Here is a 23,422-nt window from a genome sequence, read left to right as displayed (position 1 = left end):
TTCTATCAGCATTCCCCAGCCTTATTTTTTATCAGTAGGTAAATGATGGCTTTTTTTTTTTTTTGTCTGTAGAAAAGAGGTCGATGTAATACACATTTAATTGGAGAAGGGTTTAGTCATCACATAAGTCATTATTCAGATAAAGCTGCTCAGCAGGTTATACATCTGGGAATGAATTAAGTGTGTGTCATGTGGAATATGTTTGACACAATTTTTAATCTCTAAAACATTTGTGAGGAGGAAGTCAACGATATCCTTTCCTTCAGCTAAAAGGGCAAGGTTAAGTGAAGGTTGTGTGAAAAGGAATGGAGAAAGGTATCTGAAAGAACTATCCAGAGAAGGAGGAAAAGGGGAAAAAATGATAAAGAGAACAGGAGGAAATAAAGAAAAGGAGAAGACAGGAATGAAAGGAGAGAAGGCTGAGTAAGAGAGGAGAGGAAAGAGGGGAGGGGAGAGGGAAGGCGTGGGGAGAAAGGAAAATAGGAATACCACTATTCAGAAGGAGCACTGTTAGGGTAAAATATTTATGCTATAGGTTATATGCCAAACAAATTGAAAGCCTTATTCTATAGCTGCAGAACTAGAGTGGAGCTGATATATATATACACACACATATAATATTCTCTCTATATTACTATATATAATATATATACAGTATATAGAAATGAATTTGCACATTTTGAACATTATGCACAAGTTTTTTCAAAAAACAATGGAAAAAAGAGAACTTTAGCTCTTCCCTGATAATTAGTCCTCTCTCCGTCCCATTCAACATCCGCTAAAACCACAATTAGGCATTTAGAGTTGTACAGACGTGCAGGTACACCTTCATATAATTCATCTCATCTCCTCTCTCTACAGCTTTCACAGTGGTATGTAAACCTGCATTTTAGGTTGACTCCAAGGGCCATGAGTAAGCCTAGAATGTCAGAACTCTATAATGGCAATTCAGACTCCTGAGAAATATCATGGTAATCAGACCATCGGCTTGGTGAAGATGGCAACCCCCCAAATGCAAAAATTAGATTAGTAACAGAAACAAGGGTGAACAATTGGAAAAACTGAAGAAATAAATTCATATCAGGTCAATAACCAAAACTATTTTTGTTGTTTTAAAAGTATATGACAATCGTTAATAAAGTATATACGTTTTCAAATGCATATTTGCCATTTGTTCTTTTAGTTTTTAATTTTCTTTATAGTCTCTTCCCATTTTTCTATGGAAGTATGTGTATCTTCTTTTGTACATTATTTCGAAATTGAAATTTAATTTTTACCTAATATTGCCCAGTTTTAATATTTACTTAATTCAATAAATATTAGAATGAACAAAACCAGTCCCTTGTCTTGCCCCTTCATATCTTGATTTCAGCTACTCTGAAGGCAATTATGTTATTTTAGTTATTTCTTTTAGAATTTACCTCTGTACATCTAAACGATACATTAAAACGGCTATATTTTGAGTGTTCACTTTACATACTATTGAATTCCTATTATGATAGTTATATATTTAGCTCATTTTTACCTTATTTCTCCCCCAGCACATAATCCAATACCAACTTTCTCAATATTGTTATGTAACAATTTTAGTTCAATCAGTATTTATTTGTTGTAATTTAAGAACTATGGTTATCTTATTTAAAATTGAGTCTGGTAATATGTTTTCCTGACTTGTGCCCAAATTTTTATTTTTTCTGGAGTCAATAATTTTCTTCTCTCTCTCTCTTTTTTTTCTGCTTGATTTTCCCTATACCTATCACTAACTTTTCAACACGCTCTTCATCACAGGTGTAAAATTTAGGTCTATATCAGGCTATTATTTAGTCCATATTTTTCCTTGAGAGATCTTTGCTGAGTTCTCTAGTCTGCTATTCTGATCGAAACTGGTCTCTCTCTGAGAAATTATTCACAGCTCTCACCTTGAAGCTTTCCTTACCATAAATCATTATCTCTCTCATATTGTATCTCCTATTTCCTGAAGGCCATGAATTTCTTGGTACGCTTCTCTCGAGAGCATATCTTCTATTGGCTTTCTTTAAAAGAGTACAAGGGAGACGATTTTTGTTAGGCTGACATGTCTGAACTTGATCTATACTTGTAATTGATTAATAGCCTGATGGAGTACTGAAGCTGAGATTGGAGATCGTTTTTCCTCAGAATGTTGACCATGTTGCTTCATTATTGCTTGCTGCCTAGTACTGTTATTGAGACATCTAACACCATGCTCAGTCTAACCTTTTCTATGCTAACTTTTTGCTTTTCTCCTTTTTGGAAAACTTTGGGATCTGTTCTTTCTTCTTGGGGTTCTAGTATTTAAAGCAACAATGGTAGAAAAATTTCCAAATTTTCCAAGAGACATAAATGCACATATTTTAAAAGCTGAGGTAATTCCAAATAGGATAAACCCAAACAAACCCATAAACTGTATAACCCATAAACTTTAGTTTATAGCCCATAAACTAAAGTGAATATCCATGTGTTTACATTGATATAAATAAATATAAATAAATAAAAAGATGGATGGATGGATACATAATAGATAAGGGACAACTTTCTCTATAGTAAAATTTGAATATATAAATAGAGAAAAAAATCATAGAAATAGAAAATCACCATTTTGTGGACACACTGTATTAACTGTCCTAGTCAAGTATCAGCAGTATATGCTAAAATTAGTTGGGGAAAGTACTATGAGAAACAGGATACTTATTAATTAAAGTGAAATAATAATAATATGGGGCAGAAATTTGGCAGACACTGCCTCAATGACGTTATCAAAGTTAATATTACTAATAATGAGATGTGTTATCCTCATGTAGCTCTTATGATATCATGTACTGAGAAGGGTGCAACTAGTTTTTGTGTTGCTCTTGCCAAAAAATGTGACTCAGACTCAAGGAGAAATGTAAACTAAATGCAATGAACGATCCTGGATTAGCTATCAGGATGATAAAAAGAAATTGGTGGGGAAATTGGTAAATTTGAATAGATTAGTCAATTATAGTGTATCAATATTAATTTCTTAATTTTTATAATTATACTATGGCCATGTAATTTGTTAACATTGGGAGAAGCTGGTAAAGAATTTTCAGGAACTCTTTATACTATATTTGCAACTTTTTATATGGCTGAAATTATTTCTAAATAAAAAGTTTAAAAAGCAAAAATAATTAAATCACTAGTGTGACTTCTGTCTTCTGTTTGCAACTTGATTGTTCGTCAGCTATGGTTTCAAATTTGTTAGTATAAATATGCTGAAATATTTGGAGGTCTATATAAAGAAAATGGAGTTACACTGCATAAAATAAGTTTAGTATTCTGCATTTGATCGTACAGGATTTTAAGTTAAAATCTCTTAAGAAAATTTGTTACCACAGTTACGTTAATTTTAAATTCAGATTTATCTGTAACTTACAATTTTAAACTTTTGTAACTTCTTCCTGTCTTTTATGTAAACCTTTTATAGTTGAATAAAAATCAAGAACAGATTAGGAAGTACTAAAATAGAGGAAGCCCTTCCTTATCATCATATCTTTTCCAAATAAAGTTATCCCAGTAAAAAATCTTTACAGGCATGCCCTATTTGGCAAAGAAACTATGTATAAATGTTTGTGTTTCAGACAGAGAGTAAATTATAAACTGTGTAGCAATTTTTCATGATTGGCAAAGAACAGAGCATATTGGGGTTTTGAACATTCCACATGGTTTTATTCACTTTTATCCTCAATTAGGCATTTGGTACATGTGAAGGCAATATTGGAATTGAGATAAAATATTTACACTTTATGTTTTGTGTAAGGCTAAAAAGAAGATAACATCTTACTGGATAGTTTGAATTGGTTGGAATTTGACCAGTTAGAATGAATAACTTTGCTTGAAAATCTTTATCTAGATGGTCAGAATTTAGATGGGTAAGCTGCGTGATTAATTCCAGATTTCAAATATTTTCTTTCCAAATTTTCTTCCTGCCAAGATAATTATCAGGAACAATATAGATGAGTACAAATGGTTTTGGAAAATTTTATGTTGTTTAGGGTTAAAAATAAGTTCATGATATTTAAACTTCAGCTGTGCTTGGTAAACGTATCCTTTGCCATATTCTAATTTTTTAAACATCTTTGGAAGTAATCCTTGCAAAGTTTTGTCACACTCAGTGTCATTTGGAAGACGAATTCCAGCTGGCTCTGTTTCATAGCACCTGCAGACTTCGGAAATAACTAAAGATTTTCAGTTGACATGTCCTAGATATCAATTTATGTTGCAAGTTAAAATGATTAAATCTGTGTGCTTGTGAGCAAGGTGCCTTTGTTAAGAAGAATATCTAATGATAAAGAGCAAATAAAGTCAACCAGTGATTTAAATCTCTGCTTTAGAAGGGAAAATATAAAATTAATGCTTGGAATTTGACCTCAGCTGTTAAAGGAAAATGAATTTTAAGAATATGTAGAAGCATGTATCTTAGCTTTTTTCAATGTTGTTGATGTTTCATGAGCTAAGTAAAAAATTACTCTTTGCAGTATTGTATGGTGTGTATAAATCAAGCAGTATTTTACTAAATTAATGTTTTACAATTAAAGCTTGTAACATATAATAAACTCTTATTACTTGATGAGCTGTCTTTTTGAGAGTTAGAATAAACAATGAAGAATAAAAAAGGGATGCAAATTGCCTGCAGTTTGGGCCCAAATCCCAAACTTTCAGTGGAAGAAAGAGTTCTCTTGAGGTCATATACGGGAACTACACTGATTTAATTCCAGTTTTGGGTTGGAGCCCCTGGAATGATCATGGTCCAGCAAGGTGAAGGATAACAAATTGATAAAAGGTTGAAAATAACAGAATCACGAAACAATACAAAAAATTTGTACACAATCATATACCTGAGTCACTATTAAGTTTAGTTATTATTTGGAAACTTGAGGATATGAGGAACTGGCCTGGAAATTTATATGCATGTTCAGCATTGGGGGTTTAAAAAGAGATAAGAATATCTGAAGAGGTTTTTGGGAATTCTGTCAAATCTTGAGTTTACCTGAATTTAAATACTTTGGGAAATAACAATCAACTATCTATAAGTGGATTTTGGGAGAAGAAAACATTTTAAAGACGTAGACATCTTTGAACCTAGATCTTCCTTAGAACAGGGCAAAGGACAGCTAAAGGGCAATTTAGGTGACAAATTCTGGTGGCTTGTTCGCTACTGCAAACTTAGAAAGATACAAAAGGAGGCTGCTGAAAAAGATGGGTAGAAGCACAGTTGCCATTAAAGGGCTAGTGTGTCTCCGGGAGAAGGTGCATTCGTCTCCAGAATGTTTCAGCAATAAGACAAAACTTGAGGAATACTTGAGGGGGACAAGTAGAAGTATCTCCTTCCAGGGAGGCATGAGCTACTTCTATCTTGGTCGGCATTATGTATTCAGGCCGTAATGGAGTACTTGACACTTAGATGGCATTTAGCAAAAATGTGTTTACAAGAAAGAAATTTAGTCATTGCCTCTGTCCTTACATTTTGGATCTCACTTCAATTATAGTACTTATTACCGTATGCTGAGTTCTCTCATAGCATGCTCTGTTTGAGAGAGAACAGAATTTCAAGTAGAACAGATATGGCTTTCAACAGCTTCTACTCACTTCTAGTTTGAGAATTTAGGAAATTCACTTAACTCCATTGGGTTTCAGTGTCCTCATCTGTGAACTGAGATTAATAAAAACCAAAATCATATACAAGAAGTATAGCATAATGCCTAATATAAAGCAGAATGAGTAGATGGAATGACACGGATGATAAATTCAGGATAGAAAATACAGAATACACTAATTACAATTTGGGGGTAAGGTGTCTGCTGAAGAAATTGAGCTAAATGAAGAGGTGGTCTTAGAAATGAAGCAAATGCCAAATTCACTCACAATTTAGGCAATAGTACTAGGGTTTCCAGGTCATGAGAAGGGCAAACTGTTACATCCCTTAACAGTGGTGAATATTTAGGAGTTATCTGAGCAGTGCTCTAGCACAAGAGCAAGGTAGATAATTTCTGTCATTGGCTGGTGTTTAGTATCCTCCAGCAGTGCTGGAGTGTCAGACATGGAAGCTGGGTTGGATAGGGACCTAAGCAGAATCTCTGTCCTACTGGTTCTCCATAGAGAGTGAGAGGAGGAAAAAATGGCAGGAACAACTTTGGAGTCCAGTATATCACTGCAGGGGCCTGAATCTGAAGACTCATTAGTCCGTTACAGACGGAGACTTAGAGAGAAGTGTGAGAGTCAGCAGTGCTTATGAGACCAACCAGTAGAAGCTGGGGTAAGGCCACATCATCTCTACCCACCAAATAGAGAATAAGGAGTGTGGGAAGTGAGCTAAGGTTGTTGATGGGTTTCTTCCTGGGTCACATTGGGTTCTCTCTGTCAAGGACAAAAATGAGAATAAGCCTGAGGTGACAGGAAGGAGAAATGGACAGACTGTATCATTCAAATTCCAGGGGAAACCAGAAAAAAAGCAGATGTCTTAGCACATATAGGATGTCTTAGGCTCATATTTCTAATATATTTGGCAGAAGGTCTCCAGAAGAAAGGCAAATCTTAAAGATATACAAAAGTCAGAGAAGAAAGTTTAACATTCAAAGAGATAGTTTAAAATATGGCTGGTCTTAAAATGTGACAGGCACATTGAACTGAATTTGACCTTCTTGGCCATTTGTAAGGAAAGATAAATACTTGCACAAAAATAGAATTTTTGTTTATCTAAATTAAATGATAAACATTATTCCTCCTGGAGTCTGCTTTATCCTAGATCTTCAATTTTCAACAATAAAGGATGTCTTCAGATATTTTTATCCAAAGCCTTTCCTTCATTCTTCTGAATATCTATTTTCTCCTTTGCACTGTAAGGAAAATTAATAGAATGGGACTGACTCATTTTGTAAAACAGCTCAATCATAGTTGGATATGTGTATGTATAATCTCACTTCATTATACCTTTATGACTTGGATATATTTATCTCATAACTCACAGAAGACATTTTTATTTTCTTATAAATCATTTTTTTTCTGATTATGAACAAAACTATGTTCCAAATGTTAAAATTAAAGCCATGCTTGTTTATAAAAAATAATTTTGTACAAAGCTTCCCATCAACTAGCAACATTTTTTATACTAACAATTGATGAGTCTCATGTTAAGGCTCATTAGTAAACAGGCTGAGTTCCAAGTTGTTAGAAATTCTCCAAAAGACATTCAGGTTTTTATATATATATATATATATATATATATATATGAATTCAGCACTAATTGTAGTAGGCCTTGGGATACAGTCAGTAGTTCTGCTTTTTCTTAAGAAGCCTCTGCAGCTTGGTGAATCATGGGGAACCCTATAAGAAGAACAAAAGTAAACCAAGAATACAGCACTATGGCATATCACATGATAAAGAATGGTATCCCAGGGTTTCTCATGACCTATTTGTATCAGCTCATGGTCCAAACTTCAGTGTTGATTTTTAGCCAAAATGGTGAATTTTAGCCAACACTTCATAGTGGGCAGGTGAGTAGGAAGTTTCATATCACTCCTAACCAAGTCTTAGTCAGTTTGTCTTCCTTTTTATTTATTTATTTATTATTATTTTTTTGCGGTACACGGGCCTCTCACTGTTGTGGCCTCTCCCGTTGTGGAGCACAGGCTCTGGAAGCGCAGGCTCAGCGGCCATGGCTCACGGGCCCAGCCGCTACGCGGCATGTGGGATCTTCCTGGACCGGGACACGAACCCGCATCCCCTGCATCGGCAGGCGGACTCTCAACCACTGCGCCATCAGGGAAGCCCTGTCTTCCTTTTTAGTCAGCTCAACCAACAAGTTCCTGCAGTAGGTTATTGGCTACAAGTTGTTGGTGCCATTGATGAAAGAGGTGCTACCTTAAGTCAAATAGCTCTTAAGTTTAAGAACAAAGATATGAATCCAGGCCTCCTGATGCCAGTTCCATAGCCAAAATATACATTAAAGTGCTTAAATAACTAACCCTTTGCAGGAGGGTTAAGTAAATTTGGGTTTGATTCAATCATCCAGAAAGCACCTGAGTGTGGTTCCTTTAGAGAAGTAGAACTCCTTTTAATGTCAACAGAAATAGGACTTTATATTGAATTCAGGGTAGGGCTCCAAATGGATATTCCAGCCGCCTGATCATATTTCTTAGTAATCTCTTAATATTTATGGATAGAATGCCAAAAAAAGGTTTTGTGTTTTAATCAGTTCCTAAAAGGATTAGATCTTAACTTTAAGTATTAAGCCTTTGCTTATCTTGCCAAAGCCTTCAGTTTTGTTGGAATCCTAATTACTAACCTATTCCTCTATGCAGATGGTCACAGGGAGGTAGTTCCTCCTTCCTTGACCAAAGTAACTTATTAGTTTGTTGACAGATTACACAAGGCTGAGCTCTCTGCTTATCACAGTTAATGTCTCAAATATGTGTATTTTGTACTTGTAAGGTCATCATGTTACCACAAGCTCTAGCCTGTTTGTTTGAACAAGGGCAAGAACATGCACACAGATCATTCAGTAAACTTATTAGTCAGAGGCAGGGCGGTTAACAAAGATAAACACTCTATCTCCACAGTACCTGAGGAAAAGGTCTCCAAATTCCTAGCCTGTTTTCACATTCCAATGCCAACACAGATTTTATAGAAACTTATTTATTTGTCCTTAGTTTTATATACATGCAAATAGTTTCGGTTATTTCTTAATTATGTATCTGTATCACAATAGATTTAATTCATGCAGAATTACGTGTCAGAATTAAGAAGTAAAAAGATATCTGGGACCATCACATCTGCTACTCATAAAATATCTGTAAATTTTTCTTAACGTTATATCTAATATTTAAGTGTAAAAGTGTAAATTGATGAATTTCTTAAATTTGTAGTAGTGTCTACTTGTTTATGTCCTCAATCAGTTAACATTTCTGAGGTCTTTCATATAATTTTAACATTTGAGATTCAATATTCAATCTAATCACACCTCTTCTCATAAAATTAAAAAAATAAAAAGGGTGAAAATTCCTTCAAAGAGTCAAATGGATTCAGATCAAAGTTCGATTAATGCCTGACATATTCTAAACAAAAAGTCAATTAAACAATCAGTTACTTTGTTCATAACTCAAGCATATTAGAGTTATGGACACATTGTATCAACAAATGAGCAAAAAAGATAATTTGTATTAAGGAAACACCTCAAGATGAAAAGTACTAATTTTCTTTTTTCCTTCATTTTTTTCCCCAAATGTAAAAATTACAATTCACTGTTAGCCAGAGCTCCTTGAAAAATGGCAAGTTATAACTTGCCAGCGACTCAGATAGTAGAGGAGTTCTCTGTCTCTTTGGTTGAACAACTGCATACTTTTGAAGGCTCGTTTGGTCTACAAGGTGCTCAGGAGACTAACTCAGTGAGAAGAGTAAAAGGGTTTCTTACTGTTCTGCCTTGAGACTCTATCTTGAGTTAGTACATTCTAGGGGTTCATGTCACCAGGGACTCATTTTTCACTTCCCTTTTTTTTTAATATTTATAAGAACAAACCTTGTTTTGTAGTTCAGTGTTTTAAAATTATTTCAATTCGTTACCACAAAGAAATTATTGTTTATATTATTTTTTAATACCAAAGCTTTCGAATTTCTTGATTATTTACTTTTTGTGCTTTATATCTTTAAATCTTCTATTTGGAAAATTTATATTCTTTTTACTTTTTATAATCCTATTCTGTTACATTTATTCTACGCTATTAATTTATTCAATTACCTCTTCGTCTACCACTTTATTATTTACCTTTCTTTTTACACTTTATTTTCTTCAAAAAACTTATCCCATTTGATTATTTAACTGTATTTTATTCTATTTCCTCTTGTAATGGCCACAACAGGGTAGCAGTGGAAGACAGAAGTAGTACAGAGCATTTGTTTACTCATTGTGGAAAAAATGCATTATATGACCCCAAAATACTAAGCACAATATTCAGGAGAAATGTTAATTATTGAAGAACCAAGCTTTGCAGTTTATATCATCAAAATAATAACAAGAATTTGGTGCTATTTCTCTCAGCCATTTCTCTGAGATTGAGCCCCCATAATACCAAAAAAGAGATTGTTTTCTCAGGACAACCTGAGTGTAACAGGTGATGCATATAAAGCTTTAGGAAGGACACTCTCTTGGTTCTCTCCTGACAAGAGAACAGATGTTCAAGGGCATGTGTGCTGGGCCATCAATAAGCCTGCTGATGAGCGCGTGTTTGCCAACTTACGTTGTGCGTTTCTCGTGAAGACCTCAATGACAAACCTCTCTAAGGCATCCTGCCTGAGAGGAGTTTCTTCTTCTGAGGAACTCTTTTTACTGTATGTGCATTATGAGTGGCAAAGCTGACCACATTTCCCTCTTTGTCTTGACTGTTGCAATAGTCATTGCACTTCTTGCAATTTTGTAGCAGGAATTTATAGGATAAACCTGGTGTGCTAAAATTCAACCTTGGCTGCCTCTTTTCAATTGACATTCACAGACTTTTTGCCCACTTAGTATTGTGTGGTTTCCCGACAGCTTTCTCTGTTACCTTGGAAAAAATGTTCCGTATTTTTCCAGTGACTAAACATTTCTTAGGGATATGTATAATGACTAACAGACCGTTGCAAAGTTACAAGGAGGGAAGAGAAAAAGGACGTTTTCAGGGAAATCTCCATCAAACCATTTAAGCAGCAGTGAATTTTAATTGTTCTTATGGAGTAGAATTATGCCTTTATTATCATATATATCCTTAAATGTAGTTCCATATCTGGGAAAGATTAGATTAGAACTAACTTCAGGGAAATGTCTAGAGTATAACCTCTTGCTGTCCCTCACCCTGAGAATATAAGGAAATTATTCACATATGCTCAGTGCAATGGGAAGATTCCTTCCTTCTTCTTGAGCACAGCCAAATGGTGACTGCCATTGAGGGCACAAGCCAGAGAACTCTTGAGAATGAGCAGAGGAAGAGTCCTCTTCCTCCTACAGAAGAGTTAGGCATATATCTATCTTCTTCAGAACACCATTTAAATTTAAGTTTAAATACATCCGTGTTGACAACAATCTAGAGAGTCGTGTGAATTTTCTGGAAGCTCTCAGAATTTCAGGTGGAAGTGTATTGAAGGTCAATTATTGCATTGTATTTCTTTATATGAAGCTGGACAGTATATCCTAGAAAGAAATGTTACTGCCTACAGTTACTCCTTTTAATTCTGTGTTAAACACAGTAGTGGCTATGAGCAAAGAGATAACTATGCAACAAAAATTATCATTTATCAAAGGTTAAACACACAATAACTTTAAAATATCATTATTTTAGGGAAATTCAAATAATATTAAAAACAACTTAGGGCTTCCCTGGTGGTGCAGTGGTTAAGAGTCTGCCTGCCAATGCAGGGGACACGGTTCGAGCCCTGGTCCAGGAAGATCCCACATTCTGCGGAGCAATAAGCCCATACGCCACAACTACTGAGCCTGCGCTCTAGAGCCCGCAAGCCACAACTACTGAGCCTGTGTGCCACAACTACTGAAGCCTGCACGCCTAGAGCCCGTGCTCCGCAACAAGAGAAGCCATCGCAATGAGAAGCTCGTGCATCACAACAAAGAGTAGCCCCCGCTCGCCGCAACTAGAGAAACCCCGCGCACAGCAACAAAGATCCAACTCAGCCATAAATAAATTAAAAAAAAAAAAATAATGCAGAAACATTTAAACAACAACAAGAAAATTCCATTCTGCTTTTCAGTTCATATCAGTTTAAATTTAGCCACCACAAATCATTTCATCCTAAAATGATTTCTTTTAGCAATAAGAATAATAAATTCCATTACCAACCAAATAATTAATTCAGATCAAATTAAATGGTATGAAATTTAATTTCTTTCTTTTTCAACTGAAGTATAGTTGATTTAAAATGTGTTAGTTTCAGGTGTACAGCAAAGTGATTCAGTTATATATATACATATATTATTTTTTTCAGATTATTTTCATTATAGGCTATTACAAGATATTGTTCCCTGTGTTATACAGTAAATCCTTGTTGCTTATCTATTTTCTATATAGTAGTGTGTATCTGTTAATCCTATACTCCTACTTTATCTCGGTCCCCTTTTACCCTTTGGTAACCATAACTTTGTTTTCTTGTCTCTGAGTCTGTTTCTGTTTTGTAAACAGATTTATTTGTATTATTTTTTAGATTCCACATATAAGTGATATCATATATTTGTATTTCTCGGTCTGACTTAACTTCACTTAGTATGATATTCTCTAGGTCCATCATGTTGCTGCAAATGGCATTATTTCATTCTTTTTTATGGCTGGGTAATATTCCATGGTGTATGTATACCACATGTTCTTTATACATTCATCTGTTGCTGGATACTTAGTTTGCTTCCATATCTTGGCTATTATAAATAATACTGCTATGAACACTGGGGTGCATGTATCTTTTTGAATTAGAGTTTTTGTCTTTTCCAGATTTATGCCCAGGAGCAGGATTGCTGGATCAAATGGTAGCTCTATTTTTAGTCTTTTTAAGGAAATGCCATACTGTTTTCCACAGCTGCTGCAACCAATTTACATTTCCACCAACACCACAGGAGGGTTCACTTTTCTCCACACCTCTCTAGCATTTATTATTTGAAGACTTTGTGATGATAGCCATTTGACCAGTGTGAGGTGATACCTCATTGTGGTTTTGATTTGCATTTCTCTAATAATTAGCAATGTTGAGCATGTTTTCATGTAAGAAAGCATAACTTTTAACTCAATTACTATAAAATAATAAAGGTAAGAAAATCAATCATATATGAGTGGGCTGTATATTTTGGAAATTAACCCCTTGTCAGTCGCATCAATTGCAAATATTTTTCCCAGTCCATAGGTTGTTTTTTCATTTTGCTGATGGTTTCCTTTGCTGTGCAAAAGCTTTTAAATTTGATTAGGTCCCATTTGTGTATTTTTGCTTTTATTTCTTTTGCCTGGGAGACTGATCTAAGAAAATATTGCTACAATTTATGTCAGAGAATGTTTTGCCTTTGTTCCCTTCTAGGAGTTTTCCAGTATCATGTCTTATATTTAGGTCTTTAATAAATGGTCTGAAATTTGATATTACCACCTTAACTATACAAATAATCTATTTTTGAATATCTTGTCTATTTAGCCATATTTGGCCTTTACTATAGATTTTCTATGGAATCTTTAAATTTAATGCTATCATATAAACACAGCTTGAGTAATATCATCAGATAACTGCATTTGCTTATGCTAATGGGAGACACCTGTCTCCCCATTCTCTTTGTCATCCTTATACATATGAAGACCAAAATTTAGAGCTCTACATGGCAGGTCCTGTCTGGAGCCCCACTTCTCCCTTCCACGTCATAGTCACGTATCAATCTGCAGTTCCACCTGTCAGTGCTTTCCTTTTCCTATGTGTATGTCAAATATCAAAAGAAGCAAAATTTCTTGGTCATCACTGATACCTAGGTTTCCATCCACAGTCTCTCTCTCTCTCTCTCTCTCTCTCTATATATATATACACACACACACATATATACATATTGGGTGTATACATATAAAAATACATATATGTGTGTGTATGTCTAAATACATACGTGTATATACATATACATACATCCCACATACATGCATGATTTTATTTACAACAAGGGCTAAAACAGACACTAATGGCAACAGCCAACTTTAATGGGCTTTTAAAGCCAAAATAGCCAATATACTGATCCTAAAAAAATATATTGGATCAAATTCCAATAGCTTTTTAACTACTGACTTGTGAAAATTGAGAATATGTACCACTAGAAATAGTTTTTCTGTTTTTTTTGGCGGGACGCGGGCCTCTCACTGTTCTGGCCTCTCCCGTTGCAGAGCACAGGCTCCGGACGCGCAGGCTCAGCGGCCATGGCTCACGGGCGCAGCCGCTCCGCGGCATGTGGGATCTTCCCGGACCAGGGCACAAAGCCGTGTCCCCTGCATCGGCAGGCAGACTGTCAACCACTGCGCCACAAGGGAAGCCCCTAGAAATAGTTATTTTTATACAATCCATTTTTATGGCCTTGCAAAGATATTCCTGCTCCTATAATGCTTTTCTCAGAGTGAATTTGAAACCAAGGTAACATAATAAATTAGAATATACATCATAGAATTCTGAGCATGAGTTTGAATACTTTTAGAGATAAATTTTGTGTACCTACAAACTGTTAAACTAAAATAATAGTTTCTTTTTTTAAAATGGAACATTAAAAAAATCTATTATAAATTTTCCTTTAGTGAAGCTGTATTCTTTTTTTCTGAAAACCTTTTATTAAGTCAATGGATGATTCTTAGCTGTATGAAATAAAGAAAAAATGATTTTTCCACATATGCATAAGATTGTAACCATATGCACCCAATAGTTCAGTTTCTACTATGGGTTATATTACATCAAAATAAATGACAAAATCTCTGCCTGGAAAGCCAATATTACTGGGGAATAAGTGATGTAATAAAAATAACCAGAGTGTTGTCTGTTAACTTTGAATGGAATGCACTTTCACTGAAGTTTTCAGAATAAGATTGCTATATATATATATAAATTTATATGTATACATATATATAAAGCAAAATAAGGGAACATTGAAATATATTAAGTAAATTCAGTAATTAAAAATGTTATTTGCATTTCATAAACTTTTTTTTTATAGGTATTATTTTAAGATAAATGAAGTGGGAACTATGATTAATTAGCATTGAGTACTGAGATTTGTGACTGAGAGTAAACTTTTAGTTTCTCCTCCTGAGTCATTCATTAAAGTGAAGTAGTTTTACGTATTGAGATTTGCCTTAAGATTAATTTTGGTAAGAGTTGCTCTAATACAATGTTTGAAAACTCCCGGATAGTGTTAGAAGAGAACATCCTTTCCTCAACTCTGGTTTTCTTGAGGAAAGATCTTCCCTAAGCACATGCTGTGGGCCCTGTCCCACCCCCACTTCTACACTGGAGTTGGGTAGTTGATGGAGCTACTTGGTTAATGGGTACCGAAACTGGTCTACAGTTCTCAATAAGGTGGATTAAGCTTTCAGAAGTCCATTGAATGGGATTTGATCACTTTACTGCTTCTTTCTTAATTTAGACTGATGATCCAAAGAAGTGTGTTAAATATGAAGACTTAATATTTCCAGTGGTGGGCTGCCCCAAGTCTGAGGGGTAGTCTCCTTCGTTTACCTTGTTTTGTTCTCATGACAAGTTATATACCCTGGTTTTATCTGTAATAAATTGGATATTTTTGTTTTATTTCTTAAACTGACTATAAACTGGTCTGAGAATTAGAGTGATGGCTGCCTCCAACACTCCAATTGATTAAATCACCTTCAAAGGTTTTCTCCTCTATACAGAGAATGAAATTTGCTACCAACTAGTGACTGATTACTAGGTGCCATGTTCTATTTTATAGGATTCTCACATACCATGTCTTTTAACTCCTGTATAATCTAATATGGTTGCTACTCTTATGCTCATTATACTGATGAGGAAACTTAGACACAAAGTTGCTAGTTATTTCCAAAGAACTAACTAATAAGTGGCCATGACTCAAATTCAGTTCTGTCCAATTTTAAAGATTATTCTTTTTTAAAAAATCATTCATATGACATTTAACATGGAAAATATAACAGGACAAAATTAAATTAACATGTGCATTTTTTAATTTATTAAGTGAGAAAATGCAAAATTAAAAAAAAAAAGAAAATAAACATAGGTGCCTGCAGTTTAATTGTCTTTTATCTGATTTCCCCTTTTAATCTCCCATCTCTGATCACTCCAGTGTTAATAGGTTTATTTCTTCAGAACTTTCCTCTTGCTCTTAAAAAACTTATATACACATGTAGATAATTTGGTGTTTTTATTTATATATTCATAATCATAATCTAAAAATTACTTTAAAACTCTGTTTTTCACTAACTATATATGGTATGTCAAATTCTATTTTTAAATTAATTCATGCACATTTATTACTTTACAAGATTTAGGTCATACGTGGTTGCCTATTTTTAAAGTTTTATTTTTTCTTTAATTTACTCCCTCTTCCCCCTCTTCTTTCTGTACCAATGCATACAGCAATACCACTCACTACAAACACACACATAACAAAGTAAAGACTGACTGTACCTAAGCAGTCTTCTACATGTTTATGTATTCATATAAAGTATGTAGATTTATAACTTGAGTTTAGATAAATCAGGTTACAAGATCTGAACTTTACGAGGAGTTTAATTTACTACTCCTATTTGTTGTGAAAAGTTTTCTTATTATTTAAAAGGATTCTTAAGGATTTCTTTGCTTCAGGAACAGATGGGTACCCTCACATGAGAGCCACCACACAAAGTTTTATGGCTAATGCATTTTCTGGTAAGTTTTCCATTTGAAGTCTAACAGTTTATAAATTTATAGCAATAAAAATATTGTGCAACATGCATCCCATGATGTCATTTCTTTGTTGATTATGGTATCATTTACATTCTTTCCATGGGTTTCTTTAGCCTTTACTATCTTTTTTTATTAAATGTCAAATTACTTAAACTATTTATAGATACAGACATATTTTGCTTATCAGTATGGCTGAGAAATGCATAACAGTTACAAAAGAATTTAAAGAGAAGAGTTAGACAACAAAATAGAATAATTAACTGAAGGATTTATAGGATTATTCAGGTTTTTCTCTTTGATATGAGTTTTATACGTTCTATTTTTCTAGTAATCTGTCCATTTCAAATTTGTTGGCATATAGTTGTGCATAACATTCTCTCATCTTTTACATGTCTGTTTCCTGGTATTGGCTTTTGGTGACTTGTTTCACTTCTTTAAAACATTTCTCTAAGAAGTCTTGCCAGAGATATATCAATTTTATTATGTTCTAAGACACAGCTTTTGCTCCCTTGATTACCTTTGTATTATTTTCTATTTTATTAATTTCTGCTCTTATATTATTACCTTTTTCAATTATTCATTTTATGTTATTGTTCATTCAATAATTCAGACAGGGGCTTAGTGTTAGTGTCAGCCTTTTGTCTAATCTGGTAAATGTATTTAAAAATGCATTTTTTATTTATTATAGTTTTTACCACTTGTTACGATGGGTGGATTTGTTTTTTGGCTTGGTTGCTCTCTTCCTTGTTTCTTTCTTTTTTTAAATTACTTAAAAAAATTTTTTTAATAATTATTTTTTATTTTAATAACTTTACGATTTTATTTTACTTTATTTTATTTTATTTTACCTTCTTCTTTCTTTCTTTCTCCCTTTTATTCTGAGCTGTGTGGATGACAGGCTCTTAGTGCTCCTGCCAGGTGTCAGGGCTGTGCCTCTGAGGTGGGAGAGCCAAGTTCAGGACACTGGTCCACAAGAGACCTCCCAGCTCCATGTAATATCAAATGGTGAAAATCTCCCAGAGATCTCCAACACAATGCCAAGACCCAACTCCACTCAACAACCAGAAAGCTAAAGTGCTGGACACCCTATGCCAAACAACTAGCAAGACAGGAACACAACAATATTCATTAGCAGAGAGGCTGCCTAAAATCATAATAAGGCCACAGACACCCCAAAACACACCACCAGACGTGGACCTGCCCACCAGAAAGACAAGATCCAGCCTCATCCACCAGAACACAGGCACTAGTCCCCTCCACCAGGAAGCCTACACAACTCACTAAACTAACCTTAACCACTGGGGACAGACACCAAAAACAATGGGAACTACGAACCTGCAGCCTGCAAAAAGGAGACCCCAAACACAGTAAGTTAAGCAAAATGAGAAGACAGAGAAACACACAGCAGATGAAGGAGCAAGGTAAAAACCCACCAGCCCAAACAAATGAAGAGGAAATAGGCAGTCTACCTGAAAAAGAATTCAAAATATGATAGAAAAGATGATCCAAAATCTTGGAAATACAATGGAGAAAAAATACAAGAAACATTTAACAAGGACCTAGAAGAACTAAAGAGCGAACAAACAGAGACGAACAACACAAGAAATGAAATTAAGAATTCTCTAGAAGGGATCAATAGCAGAATAACTGAGGCAGAAGAACAGATAAGTGACCTGGAAGATAAAATAGTGGAAATAACTACTGCAGAGCAGAATAAAGAAAAAAGAATGAAAAGAACTGAGGACAGTCTCAGAGACCTCTGGGACAACATTAAATGCACAAACATTCGAATTATACGGTTCCCAGAAGAAGAAGAGAAACAGAAAGAGACTGAGAAAATATTTGAAGAGATTATAGTTGGAAACTTCCCTAATATGGGAAAGGAAATAGTTAATCAAGTCCGGGAAGCACAGAGAGTCCCGTACAGAATAAATCCAAGGAGAAACACGCCAAGACACACATTAATCAAACTATCAAAAATTAAATACAAAGAAAAAATATTAAAAGCAGCAAGGGAAAAACAACAAATAACACACAAGGGAATCCCCATAAGGTTAACAGCTGAGCTTTCTGCAGAAACTCTGCAACCCAGAAGGGAGTGGCAGGACATATTTAAAGTGAAGGGGAAAAACTTACAACCAAGATTACTCTACCCAGCAAGGATGTCATTCAGAGTTGATGGAGAAATTAAAACTTTTACAGACAAGGAAAAGCTAAGAGAATTCAGCACCACCTAACCAGCTTTACAACAAATGCTAAAGGAACTTCTCTAGGCAGCAAACACAAGAGAAGGAAACGACGTGTAATATCAAACCCAAACAATTAAGAATATGGTAATAGGAACATACATATCGATAATTACGTTAAACGTAAATGGATTAAATGCTCCAACTAAAAGATATAGAGTGGCTGAATGGATACAAAAACAAGACCTGTATATATGCTGTCTACAAGAGACCCACTTCAGATCTAGGGACACATACAGACTGAAAGTGAGGGGATGGAAAAAGATATTCCATGCAAATGGAAATCAAAAGAAAGCTGGAGTACCAATTTTCATATCAGACAAAATAGACTTTAAAATAAAGACTATTAGAAGAGACAAAGAAGGACGTAACTACATAATGATCAAGGGATCAATCCAAGAAGAAGATATAACAATTGTAAATAATTATGCACCAAACATAGGAGCACCTCAATATGTACAGCAAATACTAAGAGCCATAAAAGGGGAAATAGACAGTAACACTATCATACTAGGGGAATTTAACACCCCATTTTCACCAATGGACATATCATCCAAAGTGAAAATAAATAAGGAAACATAAGCTTTAAATGATACATTAAACAAGACGGACTCAACTGATATTTACAGGTCATTCCATCCAAAAACAACAGAATACACATTCTTCTCAAGTGCTCATGGACATTCTCCAGGATAGATCATATCATGGGTCACAAATCAAGCCTTGGTAAATTTAAGAAAACTGAAATCGTACCAAGTATCTTTTCCAACCACAACACTACGAGACTAGATATCAATTACAGGAAAAAATCTGTAAAAAATACAAACACATGGAGGCTAAACAATACACTACTAAATAACCAACAGATCATTGAAGAAATCAAAGAGGAAATCAAAAAATACCTAGAAACAAATGACAATGAAAACATGACGACCCAAAACCTATGGGATGCAGCAAAAGCAGTTCTAAGAGGGAAGTTTATAGCAATACAATCCTACCTTAAGAAACAAGAAACATCTCAAAAAAACACAACCTAACCTTACACGTAAAGCAATTAGAGAAAGAAGAATAAAAAAACCCCAAAGTTATCAGAAGGAAAGAAATCATAAAGCCCAGATCAGAAATAAATGAAAAACAAAAGTAGGAAACAATAGCAAAGATCAATAAAACTAAAAGCTGGTTCTTTGAGAAGATAAACAAAATTGATAAACCACTAGCCAGACTCATGAAGAAAAAAAGGGAGGAGACTCAAATCAATAGAACTGGAAATGAAAAAGGAGAAGTAACAACTGACACTGCAGAAATACAAAGGATCATGAGAGCTTACTACAAGCAACTATATGCCAATAAAAAAAGAAGTAAAACTGTCAGTGTTTGCGGATGACATGATACTATACACAGAGAATCCTAAAGATGATACCAGAAAACTAGTAGAGGTAATCAATGAATTTGGTAAAGTAGCAGGATACAAAATTAATGCACAGAAATCTCTTGCATTCCTATACACTAATGATGAAAAATCTGAAAGTGAAATTAAGAAAACACTCTCATTTACCACTGCAACAAAAAGAATAAAATATCTAGGAATAAACCTATGTAAGCAGACAAAAGAACTGTATGCAGAAAATTATAAGACACTGATGAAAGAAATTAAAGATGATACAAATAGATGGAGAGATTATACCATGCTCTTGGATTGGAAGAATCAACGTTGTGAAAATGACTCTACTACCCAAAGCAATCTACACATTCAATGCAATCCCTATCAAACTACCACTGGCATTTTTCACAGAACTAGAACAAAAAATTTCACAATTTGTATGGAAACACAAAAGACCCCAAATAGCCAAAGCAATCTTGAGAAAGAAAAACGGAGCTGGAGGAATCAGGCTCCCTGACTTCAGACTATACTACAAAGCTACAATGATCAAGACATTATGGTACTGGCACAAAAACAGAAATATAGATCAATGGAATAGGATAGAAAGCCCAGAGATAGACCCACGCACATATGGTCACCTTATCATTGATAAAGGAGGCAAGAATATACAGTGGAGAAAAGACAGCCTCTTCAGTAAGTAGTGCTGGGAAGACAGCTTCTTCAATAAGTAGTACTGGACAGCTACACGTAAAAGAATGAAATTAGAACACTCCGTAACACCATACACAAAAGTAAACTCAAAATGGATTAAAGACCTAAATGTCAAGCCAGACACTATCAAACTCGTAAAGGAAAACATAGGCAGAACACTCTATGACATAAATCACAGCAAGATTCTTTTTGACCTACCTCCTAGAGGAATGGAAATAAAAACAAAACCAAACAAATGGAACCTAATGAAAATTAAAAGCTTTTGCACAGCAAAGGAAACCACAAACAAGACAAGAAGACAACCCTCAGAATGGGAGAAAATATTTGCAAATGAAGCAACTGACAAAGGATTAATCTCCAAAATTTACAAGCAGCTCATGCAGCTCAATATCAAAAAACCTACAACCCAATCCAAAAATGGTCAGAAGACCTAAATAGACATTTCTCCAAAGAAGATATACAGATTGACAACAAACATATGAAAGAATGCTCAACATCACTAATCATTAGAGAAATGCAAATCAAAACTACAATGAGATAACATCTCACCCCGGTACAAACAGTAAATGCTGGAGAGGATGTGGAGAAAAGGGAACCCTCTTGCACTGTTGCTGGGAATGTAAATTGATACAGCCACTATGGAGAACAGTATGGACGTTCCTTAAAAAACTAAAATAGAACTACCATACGACCCAGCAATCCCACTACTGGGCATATACCCTGAGAAAACCATAATTCAAAAAGAGTCATGTACAAAAATGTTCATTGCAGCTCTATTTACAATAGCCAGGACATGGAAGCAACCTAAGTGTCCATCAACAGACGAATGGATAAAGAAGATGTGGCGCATATGTACAATGGAATATTACTCGGCCATAAAAAGAAACGAAATTGAGTTATTTGTAGTGAGGTGGATGGATCTGGAGTCTGTCATACAGAGTGAAGTAAGTCAGAAAGAGAAAAATAAATACCGTATGCTAACACATATATACGGAATCTTAAAAAAAAAAAAAAGGTCATGACGAACCTAGGGGAAAGACGGGAATAAAGACACAGACCTACTAGAGAATGGACTTGAGGATATGGGGAGGGGAAAGGGTAAGCTGGGACAACGTGAGAGAGTGGCATGGACATATATACACTATCAGATGTAAAACAGATAGCTAGTGGGAAGCAGCCGCATAGCACAGGGAGATTAGCTCCCTAGATTGTGCTTTGTGACCACCTGGTTGGGGGGGGATAGGGAGTGTGGGAGGGAGGGAGACGCAAGAGGGAAGAGATATGGGGACATATGTATAACTGATTCACTTTGTTATAAAGCAGAAACTAACACACCATTGTAAAGCAATTATACTCCAATAAAGATGTTTAAAAATAAATAAATAAATAAAAATGCAGGTGTTCCTCTAAGTACTGCCTCGATACACTGAAAACTGTTGGTATGGTTTATTTTATCATCACTTATTTCAAAGCTTTATCATTTTCTACTATGATACCTTTTAAAATATGTAGGCTATTTAGAAAACTACTTTTACATTAATAAGTATGACATTTTCTAACATGTTTTTGCTTTACTACTTCAAATATAATGAATTACAGTCAGAAAATTCCGTATTATTTCAATCTTTCGGCATTTTTTAAGATTCACTTTACTGCCTACCACTGGTCATTATTTTTGGTCAACACTGCAAATATTTCTTACATGTATATCTGAAAATATTGCTATACTGTATTTTTTATGGTTAGCATTCTATATATTCCAGGGGATATATTCTAAAATATGTTGTTCACAACTTATATATCTTCATCTATGTTTATGTATTGTACTGAGTATTTAGTAAAAATTTTCACTATTATTATATATTTGTCTAACTCTTCTTTCAGTTTTATTAAATTTTGGCTTCTGTATTCTAAATTCATATTAGGTGAAAATACATTTATAATTATTACATACTCTTGGGAAATAGGAATAAATGTCATTATCATGTGCCCCCTTTTAAGTAAAGGTTGTGCCTTAAAGCCAATTTTGTTGCATTTTAATAAAGCCCTACCAGCTTTCTTTTTGCTACTCTTTTTCTATTCCTTTATATTCAAAATTTCCACACTCATATTTTCTTACAGACTGTGTCTGTGTAAACAATATAAAGCTGTTTTTCTACCGCTGCTGCTGTTGGTTTCAAACAATATTTGACTGAATAAATGACTAAAACCAGTCAATTACATGGAGCTGGATGAAGTCTGTACTAGGTTAATGTTTACTGAAGCAATGGGTCTTTGTATGTTTTGAAGCTGCATGTTGCTTCCTCTGTAGCTGCTATGGGGTTTCCCAAACCTCCGATCTTGGAAAACCTATCCAAATTTGGTCAACCCTGGGGATAAATGGATAGCTAAATGTGAGTGAATGGTTTTGGGGTATTCTGATCAGTGTTCTCTCGGACGGTATTTTGTTAAAGGCTTGCCTGAGAAAGCGGAGTTAAAGTCTGCTAATTACTAATCCCAGCTAATCTTGGAGTAGATTAGAAAAAGTGAAGAAGAAGGTGAAGAAGATGGAAGAGAAGAAGGAGGAGGAAGAGGAAGAGAAGAAAGAGTGAGAGGAATCAGAAGGATCTCCTTTAAGACATCATTCTCAGGAGATCAC

This window comes from Grampus griseus, assembly GCF_964374135.1.
Source record: "Grampus griseus genome assembly, chromosome: 18".
Taxonomy (NCBI): domain Eukaryota; kingdom Metazoa; phylum Chordata; class Mammalia; order Artiodactyla; family Delphinidae; genus Grampus; species Grampus griseus.
This window is presented reverse-complemented; position numbering follows the sequence as displayed.